Source organism: Tyto alba, unplaced genomic scaffold (genome assembly GCF_018691265.1).
Source record: "Tyto alba isolate M040663 unplaced genomic scaffold, T.alba_DEE_v4.0 Super-Scaffold_23, whole genome shotgun sequence".
Classification (NCBI taxonomy): domain Eukaryota; kingdom Metazoa; phylum Chordata; class Aves; order Strigiformes; family Tytonidae; genus Tyto; species Tyto alba.
Window position 1 is genome coordinate 7,884,721 of NW_024881297.1, and position 18,067 is coordinate 7,902,787.

At 40.2% G+C, this 18,067-nt stretch overlaps 1 protein-coding gene across 6 annotated transcripts in view; it reads left to right on the forward strand.

The window, feature by feature from the left end:
- Nucleotides 1–18,067, forward strand: part of WDFY3 (WD repeat and FYVE domain containing 3) — a 181,458-nt gene that overhangs the window by 26,051 nt on the left and 137,340 nt on the right. For 5 of the 6 annotated variants that reach the window (XM_042796404.1, XM_042796409.1, XM_042796408.1 and 2 more), the window contains exon 2: nucleotides 10,875–10,969. The exons of the other annotated variant lie outside the window; for it this stretch is intronic. The gene's annotated coding sequence lies outside the window, so the exon portion shown is untranslated. The remainder of the gene's footprint in view (nucleotides 1–10,874; nucleotides 10,970–18,067) is intronic. 6 annotated transcript variants of the gene reach the window in all.

The following is an 18,067-nucleotide window of genomic DNA, read 5'->3' on the forward strand; positions in this document are numbered from 1 at the left end:
TCAACCTCCTCTGCAAATCTGTTTGTTCTGATCCCTGGGAATACCTGGACTCTGGCTGTGCAGCACACAGCCTAAAACCAGTGTGCTTAGCCCAGGACAAGAGGGAGGACTGGTGGGAAATGTTTGCAGCCTGGCTGGCCGTTTACCTGGGGGGCTGCTTCCTCTTTGCCTGCTGCCCTCGTTTTCCTTTGGTGTGTGTGTTGTGAAGGCTTTTGGATGAGGATGCTTGAGGAGATGCATGTAGGCTAGAGCTGCTGGCCAGGGTGCACAGCTACCTCTCCATTCTCTGCGAGGTAGTTTCTCCATCTTGCAGATGGACAAAACCCATAGATGCAAGAGCTAACTTGATGCAACGTCAGCTCTTGCGTTTATGAAACTGTTACCTGAAGTACAGCACAAGGCAAATAGCTGTGCTGTTGTCAAAGGCAACTCACCAGGGCAGCTGCTTTTGGGCAGTACCCTCAACTCAACTCCAGGTGGGACCACTGAAATGTTGCCATGCCATGATTCTCTGATCCTTGTTAAAGAAGGATTGTTACCACAGATCAAAATGTTGCCCTCGCACTGGGAGGTGCTGGAGAAGAACTTGTCACAGGATTCATGTTGCGGGACATGGCAGCTGGAATGGCTCTTGAGGAACCTGCTTGGATCTTCTAGGGCTGGATGCAAGTCAAATACAAAAGATTCTGCTAGTCAGGAGGTCTGTATGCTTGGGAGGACCTGTCTTCTGCCCAACATCTCCTATAGTATGTCTGCTTTCTTTTCTTCCCGTTTCTCATTTTCTCTGGACTTAATGACTGTTGTTCTGGCCCCATGTCAGATGCCTGGAAAGAAAATGATGTTTACTTGTGAAAAGGGTACTTTCCCTGTTGTAAAGTAGCCAAATATGTAGGAAGCTGAAGGCTGTTGATCAGAGTTAAAAGAATCCATACAGCTGAGTGTTTTGGAAAAGCAGAACAGTAAGACAACTGACTTGTCCCATTCATACATTTAACCTGCAACTGTGATTAAGACTCACTATATACATGGCAGGGGGGGAAAGAACCTCTCAAGATGTGTCAGGTTGGAAGAAACCTCAGCAGGCCTCTCTTCCAACCTCCTGCTCCCAGCCGGACCAGCTGTGAGATGGAACCAGGTTGCGCTAGGCTTGATCCTGTTGTTTCTTGAAACCCTCCAAGGATGGAGACAGCAGAGCCTCTCTGGGCCCCATTCTGGTACCTCTCTGTCCTCTGTGAGGGGAAAAAAGCTTCTCTTTACATGCAGTCTGAACCTCTCTTGTATCAATTTATGCCTGTTGTCTCTCATCATCCCGCTATGCGGGGCTGTGAAAAGCCTGGCTTTGTCTTTGCTTCGCCAATAGCCTGTGGCACCTTTTAATATAGGTCAGCCTTCAGTCCTTGTTAGGAAGTTGTAACTTTGTGATTAACTGAAGTAAATAAAAATGAATGTGAGCTTGGAATTAATGACAGGGATAGCAGAGTGATACATTGATTACATTATGCAACCTAACATCAGTGAGTGGAGCTATATTGAGCAAGCCAGCACGTAGACACTAATTACGAGGGAAAAATCTTTATTTAGTTTTGAATGTGTTATTTGGAACAACTTGTACACTTCTCTTCATAAAAGAAACAAATAACTATCCCCCCACAACTGAGACAATCGAACATAGTATTTAAAATCCTTTTGCAAAAGCCTCCAAATATAAACAAGGTAGCTGATCTGTTCTTAGGAGTGATGGAGCATCTGTCCTCTAGGGAGGTGTCTGACCTTTGGATTTCAGAATTTTAGATATCAGTGATTTAGATAATCAGGGCTTGTCTCTGTACCCAGAGGGTTTTATTCATTCCTGTGGAGAGCTAAAGGACTAGCAAGGCATTAGCTTCCTGAAATAAACAGAGAATCCCTCTGTTAATCTAGTTTCTGTTTCTGATTTGATGAAGCAAAGTGTTATGTGTGCTCGTGAAGGTTTATTTTATTCTTTTATAAATAAAATAATAGTTTGCCTAAACAATATAGAATGTGCATTTGACTGATCTGATTAAGGGCCTAGTCTTCTGATATTTGATCAACTTATAAATGATCAACTTATAAGGTATGTGCATGGTCACTAATCTTTGTTTTAGAAGTGATGACCACTGTAGAAAACTTGACTATGTTTACCTTCTTGGAGATGCACAGGGTTAAGATGAGAGACACTAGACACAAGCAGCAACAAGGTAAATTACAACTATGATGAAAATTTACACCATGAAGGTAGTCAAACACTGGAGCTGGTTTCTCAAAGATGTAATGGGATTTCCATGCATGGAGATGCTCAGAACTCACCTAGACCTCAGAGCAACCTGATCTAAGCTGACACTGTGCTGAGCAAAGGTTAGATCGTGTGACCTTCATATCTGCCTTCCAGACTGTCTCATTCTGTACTTAGGTGTAAACAACATCCAGTATTTCTATGATAGGAATCATAGTGCTGTAACATTAAGACCCAATTACTTAATTTGAAAACCTCTATGTAAAAAGATAATGCTTCTTATCAAGCAATTTAGTTAATCAAATTTATCACAGGTGATCTGAAAGTCAGTTCAGCATATCTTACGTTGGGAGCATCTTGAGTTTAACATTGACAGATTGCAATTTATTTCTCAAAGAAGTGCATTTCTTTGCTGTTAAGGGCAGAAGACTGTTTATGGGTGATTGAATTAATGCATCCTTGGCAAAGACTTTTGTAAATTGAGAATTGAGTACAGTAGATTAGAATATTTTGAAGACAACTTGAAATAAATTTTACTAATCTATTTAAATGTACATGGTTTTGATGGTTCATTTGGAGGGGGAATTAGCATTTCCATTTGGAGCATCAACTTAGTAGATACTATCAAAGCATGCAAATTTAATTAGGAAGTAATTAAAGTGTGAAGTAACATCAAGCATGTATGATGATTTTCTTTTTCCTTTTTCAGTCTAATTTTGGCCTTGACTTAACATAAATGCACAGTTTATGGAGCACTGCTTCTTTCCAGTGGCATAAAAATCGGGGGTTGTGTTAAGTCTTCCTGACTCTTCCAAATGACTGTAGTAACACTGAAGCAAGGCTTGGACTCTCCAACAGAACTTGCCTGCAGTAAATGAGACTGGATTTATTTCCTTGACTTTCATTGTCTTGCTTTAAAAAAGCTCGAGTTGTTGATACTAAACTTTCCTTGCTTTTGAATTCCACTCAGTGCCAAATTGTTGAAGTTCTTTTATGGTGTTCTGCCTCTCCGTGTATGGGATGCTTCTGGAGGAGAGGTGAATGCAGCTGCAACTTGAGCAGTTTCTCTAGGGTGATGTCTCCTTTTATTGTACCTGGTTGGCACTTTGTGTATACTTTGTGTGTGTGTGTGTATCTACTCAGTGGTTTCCTATGTTGACAAGAATATGGCTGAAATGCAACCATTAAAGATGAGAATTTTTCCTGTAAGAAGGGACTGTTGTCTGAAAGGCGTAGGAGTGCATGGTGCCTGAAATATCGTCTGTCAAGTGTTCTGCAGTTTGATTGCTTTTAGCTCTTAGATAACTTCAGTGGAAAGGATCAACATTTAAGAGTTTTATCTAGTAAGGTAGCTGTAATGATCTGTCATTAATGACCCCTTTCGTGAGAGTCCTCCCCCTTTGTTGTTGAGTGTCAAGGCGTCTACATTTTTGAGGGTTGGAATGGAACTTGGCATGTTCTGAGTGGGGTATCTTCCTTTCTTTTTATTTTCTTTTTTTTTTTTTTCTTTCTATTTTTCTTTTCTCTAAACATGATTAGTTCTTGGGAACATAAGCTAAAACATTCACATTGTTGTAGCCTGGTTATAATTGGGATTGCCTGCTCATACAACATGTCTCTCATCTTGTGTGAGAAGTAGAGGTTTCATCTGGTTATAGTGCTTATCTGTTCCTGTATGCCTTTCTGGAGCTTGGAGACAGGACATCATCAGTGCAGAATTTTGTGCCCTGCATCATGCTTTCTTAAATAGTCATGAAGCAGAGCCCTTTGTAATTTAGACCACTACATATAAGATCTTCCCCCTCCACCTCCAGAAAGTTGTGTTTAGGGTGTGGTGGTGTTTCCTCCCTGCCCCAGGTGGTATCCTAATGTTCCTTGCTTTCCAAGCTGCGTTACACTTGCTCTTGGGGACAGCAAGAGTACTAAGTTATGGATGGTCATATTCTGCTTTAAGTTGAAGATGGATGGAGTAATAGTCAGTGAAAATTTTTTAAGCAGTCTGTGGTGACAAGTGTCGGTAGACTTCTGTGTGTTGTTTTTGATGTTTTGTACTGTGAACCTCCAGGGTTGATCTACGAGAAGGTGAAGTGTGTGCCTTAATGCATTTCTTTCTTCATCTTTCTTGAGCATGAGGAGGTTAATGCAGTCTTCACTTGGAAATATGCATTCATCTGGAACTATGACAAGAATGCCAATAGTTAGATTTAAAAACAAAAAAAACAAAAAGCAGAAGAATCCAGAAATACTGGTGAGGAGAAGAAAATACCCAGTTTGCAGAAGTTGTAAACTTTATTGAAGAAAACAGATGTGGTGGTTTTACTTGTCCCTGCATTCTGGTTTACAGTGCTAGAGCTTGGTTTAGTAGAAGTAGCAAATAAGAAACAATAAAGAATGAGGGCTTTGGAGGGAGTCAGAAACTGAAGGTTTTTAAGGTTGGTTCTTTGTCAGAGGGAAACATCTGGCTCTTTCAACCTGATCCTAGTGTTAAAATAGCTGGAGGTGCTTAGACAACTTACTGCCCACATTTGTATTCCTTCTTTCAAATTCTATGTACAGCAGAAATATATTGTTACCTAACTTATTCCTCATCATTATAGACAGTGTGAATACAGATACCAGCTCCTGCCGGTATATATGGTCCTGACTTCTTGCCTCATCTGGCTAAAGATGGGCTTTGTCTTCATGTCACTTGTAGTGCATTGAAAGTGTACCAGTGATCTAGAGAATGCATGCTAAGCACACATCTCTACTAGTAAAGGCAGGACTTGATCTTGAGTCACGTCATGTGTATGATCCCTTTGCTTTCTTACAGTTAGAAGCAGGATTTTATCTCTATCAGATGTGGAGTAAGTGCTAGCACTCAATTACTGTAACTTCTAGCAATAACTTTTTTGGGCTTCAACATCAGTGCCTTGTTCAGCTCCCACAGATGTGCATTTTGTTTGTATGTAATATCTTCCTCGACTTCTCTCTGATATAACATGAGTTTTATAACTTTGCAAAACATAGAAACTTGTAGGAAAGTGGCTGGTTAGGTCTGAATAGGTGTGTAGCACAGAAAAAACCTGATGCTATTTTAGGGCTTTCATTTTTTTTTTTATATTCTGATGGCACCAGTATGGTATGTGTAAACTTGATAAACACAGTTTATCCACAGAAGAATACTTGCAAAATATCTTAAGTGAGGGAACACAGCTAAATTGAAAGTCTGCATAGCATTTGTATTTATTTTTCAGAAATGAGATGCACAAAAAAGCAGATTTTTATGGTGTTACTTCATCAGTTTGCTTCATTGCATGAACCAAGTAGTTTGTGATTGCTGAGATTTGTTATTCAGCACTTTTTGTGGGATGTCTGGTGAGGGTAGCAATCAAAATCTATTTGATTTGTTAAACTCTTGAAATAGTGCCTAGGAGTACTGAGATATCAGTTGAAATAAAAATAGAGACCTAACTGACACTCCTGATGGAATACCTAGTGGGATGCAGGAGTACAAACTTTTTACGTTACAGCAAGCAAACTATTTAAATGACAAGGACAAAGAAGTAATGGCAGCTAAAAGAAATTATTCAAATCATACATACATACTACTAGAAATGGATTTAAACTTATTAGCATCAATTCTGAAGAAGAATGTTTGGATAAGCAGTAGTCAAAGTTCAGTTGACTATCCTTTCTCTTAACAAAAAGTTGTTTATAATAATAAAGTCCATTTATTATAAAATATATGCTGATGAAACATATTCTGCAGATTAAAAAAAATCTTTTATTTATCTGATGGAAAAATATTTTTTATTATGTAGTTATACAAACTACATAAATAAACTCTTCAAAAAATGCCTGTAGTTTGGGACAGTCTGGAAAAGAAAATGTCTGTTACACTTGATGGTAACAGTGTCTCTTATGTTTTTATTGGTCATGCTCAAGCTGGCCACCCTAATATTATGTTTTGAAAAAATAGTTGCAAATTACATGTTCTACCTCCGAACCAAAGGAAGCCCTTGAGTGCAGCAGGGAGCTTTATGTAAGCCATGGGTGGGGGTGTTTTTGGTGACTGCAACTTGTTTTCTGAATGACACTTGATTTCTGGAAAATAATAGATGTAGCTGCTGCCAGAGTTCAGTGATGGGTTACGAAAATGAAGTGACTCAGAGCTGGGAGCGGGCAGCATGGCTGCTGAGTTGTGCTGGCGTCTGCTGAATCACATGCTGCCTGTACGTACATCAGCACAGATGTATTCTGGTGGATGAGAATTCTTGAAGGTATTTATTTTGTACAGCAAGTGGGAACATGGCAACTTTGTTATATTTGTTACTCGTTATTTACTTTATCACCAGGTAATTGCCACTTGATACGCTTTGGAAGTGGTCGTGAGGACACCTAATATGAAATGGGTAGTTTGGTTCTTTGCTATGCTTCTCTTCCATTATGAGTTTCAGCAGCTTCTGGATAGCGTGGGATCTGCAAGTGGGAAAGCCATTAGCCAGAGAGCAGGGTGCTGCCTGTCTTCTCACTGTGTGCCTGGAAAGGTGCAGTCTAATTCAGGGTGAACTTATATTTCTTTCTGCACCCTTCCAGTGGACAAAGGTGGGACAGGAGGCCTGTAGGCAGTGCAGCCATGGAGTCCCCTATGTGCCTGCGTGCCACCAGGAGGTCTGTTGTCCCTGTGGAGGGTCAGGAGCCTAGTTCAGATGGAGAGAGGATGAATGCCCTCAGAAATATTCTAAGAAAGGTAAATTTGAGTCTTGATTGTTTGGAGAACATAAATCCTTTCCTCAAGCTTGAACAGAAAAGGTTTGGTTTTCAGCATTTAACATGCCAGTGTATTTCCCAGAGGCATTTCTCCTTTGCAGTGGAGACTTGGTTAAGCGGGAGGTAGCCAAGCTGTGCTGCCCCTTTGGCACTCACCAGAAACCATTCTCCTTTCTCAGAACTTGCAGCAGGATTTTTGTCCAAGTGTAGCATAGTTGGAGGATGTACGCGAACTGCCATTTCTGCTTGGGATGCTTCTGAGCCTTTGCTAGGTTGGGGGGGGGGATGCGAGGAGACCGATGTCACTTGACCTGTCTCAGGTGCTTCCTGAGCTTTGCTGTTTGTGACAGTGGGATCAAAACTAAGCTACTTTGTTACTTAGGTCAGTTATGTTTCTTTGGAGGATGTCAGTCTTTTGGGATATTCAAGGTTGAAAACATCTTCCTTTTTCTCATTGGTATAGTTATAAATAGGGTGTGCTGTTGGCTTTGCAGCTGCTTTTGGTAACTCAGCTGATGATCGCAGGGAGAATTTAAGTTTGGGCATACTGAAGATTGGTTGATGTAAGTAAAATAGTAGTGGATTATTTTTGGCACCGGGGAAGGCATTTAGTTCTCGTTAACTATGCTTAAACAGCACCTCCTGCCCCTTTGTGTTAATTGATTTTGAGACTGCAAGTCAAAACAACTCATTTTGTGCAGATGCTTTTGATAAAGTATTTCTGAAGCGATTGTGACCCTAACAAACTTAAAATAGGGAAGTAGGATAAATGGAAGGGAACCAAGACCAGGGGGCAAGTCATTCCAAGTACACTGTGGGAATATAGATAAACTAGATGGTTCGGGTCCCAAAAGACCTGGTTAGAGACATGGTTCCTTGGTGCTCCCACAACATTCATTCTTTTTACTGCACCTAGTTTCTGTTAGACCAAGTAACACATATGAAAGGGTTTCAAGCTGTCTTCAGGGTTTCACTTCCTAATGGTGTTTTTTGCAGTTTTAGCTGAAGAAGGTGCTGATACTGCCCTTTGATTTCTGCTCAAGTAAGCTTGTGGGTTTTGAGTACTTGTAGTGTAACTGGTCATTTGAGCTTTGCAAATATAGTAAGTGTTAATTAAGTTTGGCTTAATTGCAGTCTGATCTGATTTGGAGCCTGTGAGAAACAAGCTCACGTATATCAAAAACATGTTTTATTCAGGGACAAAGTCAGTGAGGCAAAGACTACAGCGCTGGACGCGATGGCGCGCCCCGCCCCAGCAGGGCCTTCTTGTCATAGAGCAACCAGGAGATTTCATCGGTTAAGTGAAAATGGCGGGTTTTCTCCTCTTTACACCTGCGCAGCTCCTTTTTCTTTGTTTCTCCGAGGCTGTCTCTCTCTCTCTCTCTCAGTACTTTTCCATGGCCCTCCGGGGGGCTTGGGAGGGGCAGCGAAGTCCAGGTTCCTCTTCATCAGTTCTTTGCTTCCTTCTCTGCTGGCTTCCATTCTTCCCCGACCCCTCCCATCCAGGTGCCCCTTTACCTGATACCTAACCACAGACCACCCCCCCATCCTATTGCTTGCCCAACTCCCCACAATGCCCAACCATATGCCTAATATATGATCAAAAAAGGCTTGCTTAACTTTATAATTTCAACAACACTAATTTAATAACACCTTTAGCCTAACTCAATGAAAGTAATTCTTTAATTACTTTTAGTGGAAGCAAAATCCTTCTGTTAGTTATCACAGAGCCAATACCCGAGTCTTCTGTTGTCTGTATTTAAAAATAAAAATCTATTGTTTTGAACCTGAGAAGTTGTTGGTGATATAATGAAGTTCTTAACAGAGTGAAATGCAGTTGAAAGTAGCAGAAGCTACAAATCCCTGTTTGTGTTCATGTTTACTGCCAAGCTAGTCCCAGTAACTGTTCCTATGACAAACAAATCATTTGTTTATCCTCTTAGTTTAAAGACTTGCTTCTGTAGAGGTAAGATTAAAAGTGCTCACTCCTTGCATTTCTGAGTTTTGCAGTCCAGTTTCTACTGTTTTACATGCTGTGCACACATGCAGTATTTGGTACTGATTGCTGACTCCTTATTTTTCCCTGTGAACATTTGCATGATGATGAGATGAAAGTGAAGGGACGATGAAGACTTTGCATGGGCACATCATGTTGAATAAGGCAAGGATACTGTAGGGTGGTTCTTTGGGCTTGAGGATTCTGTGTGGCAGCATGGGACTGCGATATGTCGCCCAGGTCTGGTATGAACTTGGACTTTTGCACTGGCAAAGAAGCATCTAAGATACCACATAAATCACGGGCATGGGTGCAACAATACACATCAGGCTGGATTCTAGGATATCTGCTGGTCTGAGTTTAGCTAGTTTATTTTAGCTATGGTGACCACAGCAGGTGGGTTGCTGGAGCTAATCTCCTGATAGAATAGTTGTAAGTGGATGCCATGTGGCATGGGGGTAGGAGAGGTAGGTGAGTTGAAGTAGCAGAGATGCTGTTGAGAGTGCTAGTGGGGTGAGTGCCTGAAGTGCCTGGGTGAATGGTTCCCTCTGGAAATCGAACTCATTAGCCTGTTGTCCCGTGTCCCGTTGTTCTAGTTTGTTGCTCAGAAATAGTATTTTTTCTAAAAGCAGGCTTCACTCAACAGGCAAGGGCCCTTAGTCTTAGAACAAAATAAATGTGGTTTAAAAACTCCCGAGAGTCTCAAACGGTGTACTTTATTACTTCCCTTCCCTGTCCTAGGAGTAGCAGAGGGTTTTATGGTTGTGGAGGATGGAGTTAGAAGATAACTTTTTGCTTTAGCCGTTAATGCCGTCTCTTGCACTTGCCAGCAAGTTACTCAAGTTTTTAGTGCATACAGCAATGTGACTAAATGTTTTATTGTTATTAAGCGCTGCAAAATCTCTCTGAGCACATTCATTGCATTAGTGCCATCCCCCACAAAGCCTTTCTAAGGTACCTGATACTGTGCTGCTTTTTTTTGACCTGTGTCATTTCCCCCCTGCTCCTTTTAATGTACAAAATAATAAACCAGTAAATGATATGAGTTGTATTATAAAGTTTTCCCAGTTGCTTTGGATATGCCTGTACTGTGTAGTGCACCGTAGTGTAGGAACACCTGAATTACTAGTGCTGAATGGGACTGACTGGGAATCAGAGGTAAAATAATGATCTGCCATCTCATGGCCAATTAACCAAGATTCAGCATTTCACCAAGGTACTTAGCTGTTTGCCAGGTCCAACAGTGAATAGTGCTGCTTTTGCTTCCTCTGCCACCTGCCCTGGGTTAGCTGGAGAATCTTGTTGTGATGGATTCATGGAGTCATGCTGAAGTGAGCTCAGACTTGGTGCCCCTTGTTGGCTTGTGTGTGTTTACTTGCAAATTCTAAGATAAGCATTTTTTAACTCCAAAAAAAAGAGACAGAAAAACTAGGGGAGAGGCCAGGGAAAGTTAGGTGCATTCAGTAGCTTCACAGTTGCTTGGCTGGGTTGGGGTCAATGCAGCTTAGTTCTTATTCCCCTGCTGTAATGATGAGAAATTACTTAGCTCCTCAGAGGGATGCTTTTGCTGATCACAGGCTGTCAGTGCATTAATTACTGGGCTTGCACTTTATAGTAACTCTTTTAGCAGTTCATATGCTCTCAGTGAGTATTATTTAATTGGGAAGACAGTGCTTGTTTAAGCTTAATGCTGTGTGTCGATTTCTAGGTTGCTACATCTCCTTTTCCAGGAGCTATTTAAAAGATTTCTTAAGTTTGTGGAAGTCTAGTTGGCATAGGAGTGACTGCTCTTCCACTTCAAAATGGGAAAGCTCTGTGATTTTATTGTCACGTTTATATTCTAACTTTTTTTTCCCCTTTTACTTTACCTAGTGAAAGAGCAGCTTTGATGTTGAAGAGAAACCTTGGAAAGGCATGGGCCCTGTTTTCTTCAAGCTGTTTGCCCTGATCCCGGGAATGCTGTAGAGGTTAGTGATGTGGATGCTTAAGAGCTTTTGTAGAAAAACTGCCTTTTGATTTGTAATTTGGCACACTCTTTATTAAATTCTGTGTCAAGCAGTTCATTTGCCTGTCACAGAGTTAATTCAGGCACTGTCAGAACACAGTCAGTTTCAAATTCCTCTACCCAAATAAAATTTAGGACTTTGTTTATCTTTGTAGATGCTCTAGAAATAGCTGGGTGGGTCACAGAAAGTTGCATGGTGCGATGCATGCTCAGAATTGAGCTGCATTAAACTTGGAGGTTTTAATTGCTAGGTTTAAAAAAAACCCAAAAGGTGAGAATGATCGTAAGACATGAGATCATAATATGTGTTAATTTTTTGAGTTTTTAAAGTCTCTCATTTTTACTTTGAGATAAAAATAGTCTTGCTCTTCAGTCGAATGACAGGCTGGGAGAGGTCCAGTCTATATCCACACAAAGGCAATGTTATCTCTACTTTTGCCTCGAGTAACTTGTATTTCAGTTTTATATCCTATTTTCTTTAGCTTATGTACAAGCTGGGTAGACTGCTTGCTGTGAGTGTTTTTCCCAATAGCTATATAGTCCTGCTACAAATATTACGGCCTACAAGAGGATCTTGCAAGTAGAATATTCAATCTAGTTTACTTTCACATTTTTTGTAAAGCTAAAGAGGATTAAGTGGATTTATCACCGGATAGATTTCTTCTTAGGTAGTGGAGTCAAAAAAGCTCATATAACTATCAAATTCAGTAATGCTTTGTTTTGCTGATGAAAATGAATGGAGCAAGCAAAATTTGATGAAGCAGGTGGGGGAAGAGGTAGGCATGTCGAAGTGCTCCTAAGCAAAGAAGTGAATTTCCATAGGAGCAGTTGAGTTAAAATCCATTAAACTTGTTTGGTTACTGAAAATGATTTCTAATCTTTGTTACCTTTCTTTAAAAGCATAGATATGTGTGGTATGGCTGCTGAGGAGTAATGTCCAAGCTTTGCTAGGACATCCATTAACATACAGACCATTTTGGAACAAAAAGGAAAAAAAAACCACGGTGGAAAAAGTTCTGCAGCACCACAGACACAGAAAGCGAAGAGGTGACCCAGTGGTAAAAGACCCATTAGTACAAGGAGATGCTAGTTGGCGTCACTCTCTTTGAAGTGTGTAGAGCTTAACGACTGTTTTTGTAAGTGGTGCCATTTCTTACAGAGAGCTTTAGTTATTCGTATCTTCTCATCATCTTTATCTTATCTAGTATAAATCTGAGAGTTGTAAAATGTTCAAGAGGAGGTATCATTTCTAATGTAACAAAAGCACACAGAAAGACAAAAACCCCAAAACACATCCTTCCATATGAAATCCTGCATTTCAACATCAATGCTTTCATTCTAGCTCTGCTTCTAGACTGCTTCTTTAGTCTCCAATGTTTTATTCATTAATGAAAAAAAAATCTGTCCACAGTTGGTTCTGATAGAAATACGCATCTTGTTACATTCATAGAAAATACCTTGTTCCCTTCATCCTATTGTGTTTAGATTTTATTTTTTTAAAAATACTTTCTACTTAATGAAGAATAAAAAAATTATTAAAGGCTCATCTCCTCTGTCATTAGTGTCTCTCTTTACTTAGTAAAAGCAGTTAGTTTCAGGCAGACTGTTTTGTGAATCTGTGAAGACTGTCTTATTAGTGTCATGATCTGCTGTTCTGATACTTATGTAGGAAATACTTCCTTGGCACTTTATGCATCCTGTTCTTCCAGTTCCAAGGACATGCAAAAACTGGCAGAGCTTATTAGCTTGGGTTTAGTGCTGCTGTAGTTATATAACTTTCAGACCTGAGCCTGCTACATTTGATTCGGTCGGGCTTTCTGTGGGGCCGTGTTGAGTTTCTTTCCAGCTGTGACATGACTTACCTGCAGCTACATGGATAATAGTAGAAGTCAAGGTGCAGTTTATAAACACATAGAAGATAATGAGATAAGGGAAGACAGCCAACCAACATGAATTTGTCAGGGAAAAAATCACATGAAGATAATTAGTTTGCTTCCTTGACAGATGAACTGGATTACTGCATAAGAGAGGGAAGGGGTAGAAGTGATACAACTTGGAGTGTATAAGGTTTTGAAGGATGTTCTTTTGAGTGTAATACATGTAGTGCTTTTTGTTGTTTTTTTTTTTTTTTTTTTTTTTTTTTAAAATGGGCTCTTACTTAAATCACCGTACTGCAGTATTAAAAATGGATCAGTGGAGCAGTTAATAGGGATTCAGGATCACCTGGAAAGGCATTTGAAGTAGGTTCCCTTACTAGCTCGCTGTGCCTGGATTTGTCAATAATGGCATCCGTGATTTAGATGGTGGAGTGGAGTCTGCTTACAAAATGTGCAGATGATGTCAGTTTGGGAGTAGACGGTGTGGACACCACAAAGGGTTTATATTAGTGTTTGACTTTGTAATTGGGGTAAGCTAAGTGTTTACATGTGTGTGTTTGACCTGACTCACCTTGTGTTTATTTGTTATATACACTCAATTACTGTGGTATAACCTAAGTATGTTGAGCTCGTTGAATTGGACAACCTCTTCCACTGCTCTCTTTTGTTTGTGGTACTTTTCTATCCTTTAGTAAATTTACAGCACTGAAACCTAGCACTTTAAAATGGTGTACCTGGATTTAAGGTCTCGTGACACCGCTGAGGTATGCATGTGGAAAGTAAGCAACAATCTTGGAAAGTCCCAGGATTTTTCTCTTTTTCTCTTGTGCTGGAGGGGAGCAGAAGGTTAAGCACTGTGGAGTAGGCAGCAGCTCTTGCAGGCTTCTGGCAGTTTGGTCTCCGTAATGTGGCTAAAGCAGATTGTCTGGACACTGAAAGCGGGCTGCTCCTGCAGCCTTTCTTCCTTTTTTTTGCATTTCTGTGTGCATAGTCCAAAACATTTGCTGCTGTCTGAGTGGCTGACTGAGGTTCAGGAAGGATGGAGGGGCAGAAGGCAAGGAGAAGCAGTGCTTGAGGTGTTCATGATGTGGTTTATTGTTTGGCTTGTTGAGGGTGAACATGAGGGAAAAATAACCTCTGTATCCTTTTTGTTAGGTTGCTGGAGGAGTTATCGGTGCTTCCTTCAGCACTTCAAGTCTTTTTCCTTGCAGGACTTTGCCCTAGTGGTTGTTTATTTGTAGTAGTTCTTTTAGTCTGCCAGAGAGAGAAGATGTATGAGTAGGGAGGGGTGACCGTATCTTTTAAGAGCTTTTGTAGAATAAGATATGAAATGTGGAAATAATTGTTGTCTGGGATGGTGTTAGTGAAGTCTGACATACAGCTTTGTTTTAAGCTCTGTGATTGAAAGGGATGTTCGCATGCCATGCTTTTGCATACACAGTGCATTTCCCATAGTTGTCAGGCTATTGTGAAAGATTAATTTGCTGGCTCCCATAGAGATAAGCACCAGTATTTCACACTGGGTCAATAATTTTTGCTAGCAATAGATTAACGCCTGAAACTCCCTTTGACGTGTTCCTGTCTATTGGTGATGCTTTAGTCTCTTATGGATGTGAAAGTAGTGAGGGACAAAATTATCTCTATTGAGGTTAATTATGTGGAGATGCCACTCTCTGGTTCTGTAATCCCTACTGCTGTTTTTCTGACTTCTTGGAGTATGGCTGTTTTTCTAGCAAAACTACAAATTAAGTCGTTAACAGATACATGTTAGCATCAGAGACCTGGTGCACCAGTGGTGTAATTGGAATAGCAAGAAAGCTGTGAATCAGTCTTGCCCAATTTTACGTCCCAAATAGAGTATTGGAAGAGCTACCACTGATAAGTGATGGCCTGTGAAAGGCAAGCCTTAGACAGTACCTTGGAAAGGCTAGGTCCCATGAATTGAAACAAGCTGCGGGCACAGTAAACTTACTTCGAGAGCCTTCTCTTGTTTGATTACAACTTCAAAAAGCTGCCTGGGAGCGATGTTCCTGGAGGGGCAGGAATAAGTGTCCAAAGTGCTGGACGATGAAACTGATGTGCAGCAATTTTTGTGAGGAAATAACAATGAAGAAGCAGGCTGCCATCTGGCTGTATTGCAACAAGGGTTTATTAGAAATACTGTTTACTGTTCAGTGTTGCTAAAAGGTCACCTTTTCTTTTTCTTTTCTTTTTTTTTTTTTTTTTTTTTTTTTAAAGAAAAATAAATGGGAAGACAAAAAAGTCACCCTTGTAATACCTGCATGGAAGAAGTATTAGCAAGAGGCTACTACTCTCTGATTTGCTTCATGATTCAGGATGATGAAACTCTTTCCTGTGATAGAGATGGGTATTTTATTACATCTTCTATTTAGTGCTCTAATATGGAAGTCTTGCACAAATACTTCCTCTAATAGGGAATGTACAGCTACTGTGAAGGGCCCTGTACCCTCCACTGAAGGGTGTCTTTGCTGGTAAGTTGCTTTTGTTGTTTCTGTGCAGTTTGTCAGAGTTGAACCAATCACTCTTTTGAACGATGCCATCTCTTCAACTTGGTAACTGGAGGACAATCAGTGCTGTGACTGGGCATTTATTTTTCAGCATGCAGGATATACTCTTGTGCTGCAGGCTATTGTTATCTGGATGGGTTGTGGGAATGAGTGTGTCTGTTCATGTGCACTATATGTAATAAGTAACATTGCTTGAATAAATCCTTTTACTTCAGATACCAGAATATTGCTATGCATCTGAGCTCTGCATTAATTAGTCAGCTTTTAGGTCATCTCTTCTTTGTTCAAATAACATCTATTATCAAACAAATTGATGTAAAAAGCCCAAATACCTTCCTCTTTCTCTCACTCTTTCTTCCCAGGTTGGGCAACCTGGAGTGCGTACTTGAGGGAACATTTGCAAATTCTGACAGAGAAGGAAAATCAAATTAAAAAAAGGAATGTATGGTGAAAATGTGAAGGAATATATATATATATGGACATATAAGAGAGGAAGGCTGTACTGTGGTACTATTGTTGCAATTAAATCCTCACACTGAGCATTTATTTACTTGATTTTTGTATGTGTTTTTGTTTGGTAACATATTGCTGGCTTTCACCCTGTTTATCGTATTCTGTCTATCTTAAGAATAAACAGGAGTAGTTATCCTCATTCTGTGCATGGCTTACTGTCAAAGCTTAAAAGGGACACAAAACTAGAGAAAAAGGATAGCATTGAAAAGGCCATGTCTTCTCACTTGAGGAGAGCAAGTTCTGTCCTCAGGTTCTTTGCATCCAGAAATGGCCAAGCACTGTGTAGGATGTCCAGGTGAGTCCATTCCATACACTTTCACAGATGCACTGCAGAAGCCAGGATTTGTAATAAATAACTAAAGTAATTTGTGTAGCTGTAAATGACATTGTAGTGCAACTGATATATAATTACTGTCTTTTTTTTTTTTCCTTTTGCTTGTTGTTTTGTTGATGTTGTTTTTTCCTCCAGCAAGAAAGGGTATTTCCTTAGTGTGTGTATATATATGAATCCAGGAGGAGAATGGGAATAAACTCTGCTTCAGTAGTTGTGCTTTTACTATGTGGATGCTCAGGCTCTTTTCTGGGATGTTTAGTTAAAAAGCAGTGACCACTGTAGTCATTTGAGCATTCTTCTGTGGCACTGGGAGAATTTTTTTCAGAGCTGCAGCTTCAATCCTAATTTGTTTTCTGTACCTTTGGTTATTACTGGAGAAAGGGGCTAGTATAGTGGTGAGACATAACATGTGAGTAACCATAGTTATTGATAATGGATTTCCTTGGGAAATCCCACTTCTGAATAGTTGTTGTTGTTATTATTAAAACAAAACAAAACACCTGGCAGTGCTGATCTGAACCAACTGTTCTGTATTGTATAGTGCTGTGCATGAAAATGGCTTTACAAGCTAGAATAGTAAACATTTAAATTAAAAAACACAACAGAAAATCTAAAGTTAAAGTTGGGAAAACCCACACTGCATCTGATCTAGATTCTGGCAAGATGTGTCTCTTGTACTCCTTTTATTCTTCCAGCATAATTAGTTCTATTGTAACTTAAATTTAAACAAATTTACTTTCTACGAGATAAGAAAAGCAGGAAAAATGTCATCTTACAAATTCATTTGTAAGATGGGATACATGGTTCTCATTTGCAGTGACTGCATTGCAGACCAGATGTCTTTTTCCTCGAGCGTACAGTTTTTCATCTCATTCTGCTGCTTGTGTGACTTTTTTTGACTTATTTTTGTACAGCAGCTGTATCAGTTAGTGTGGCCTGGGCATTATAAGGCAGAAGAAGGAATCCCTTCCTTTCAGCTCCGCAGTGCCTGACCTTCCTGCACCCCCGTCCTTGCCGGGGGGGACCAGCTGGGCTCCACAATCAAACCAGCCTGGGCACTGGTACAGCCGGCGCTGGGGGATGGCGGCGCAAAGCTCGGGAGGGCCACCTGACTGCCAGAAGGATGTTTACTAACGATGGGCTGGCAGAGGGACCTGCTGTTGCCTATCAGTAATATCTTACAAGGAGAGGATTTGAAAACTAAGATGCTTGCACTGAACTTCGAGAATTCAAGGTAGGATGAGACCTAAATGAATACAGGCTACTCGTATTTCTTTGCAAGATACTTTTTGCTGCCTAGACTAATGTTTAATGACATGGCTAGCTTCTGTGAAGCTGTACTTCTTGCTGGCAGGCTCTTCTGGAGTTGTACTTGCAGTTATAAAGAGAAACTGAATTAAATGACACATTACTTTATTCAGAATATCACTATATTGTGAATAAATCTCAGCAACCGTGCATAATTTTCTGTGTTTAGGATGTTGGCTGTACGGATGTAAGTGAAAAATAGGAAGATTACATTTGCCATTCCACCTGAGGAAGAAAATTGATTTTAGTTTGTTTTGTGCTTAGTTTTCAAAACACAGCTAATACGAGCCTGTTCTCAAGTGCAGTAGTTCTGCTGTGAAGCAAGCTTGTTATTGAGTTATGTTAGACACGGGTCTTGGAAATGTAACAAAGTTGAAGAACCCATCATCTTAAAATAATCATTTGCCTGTCTCTGTGTGCTATAGGCTTCATTTTTTCTTGTTGAATAAGAGCAGCTCACTTTTTGGTGATTTCTAGCTGTTCTATTTAATCTTGCAGTA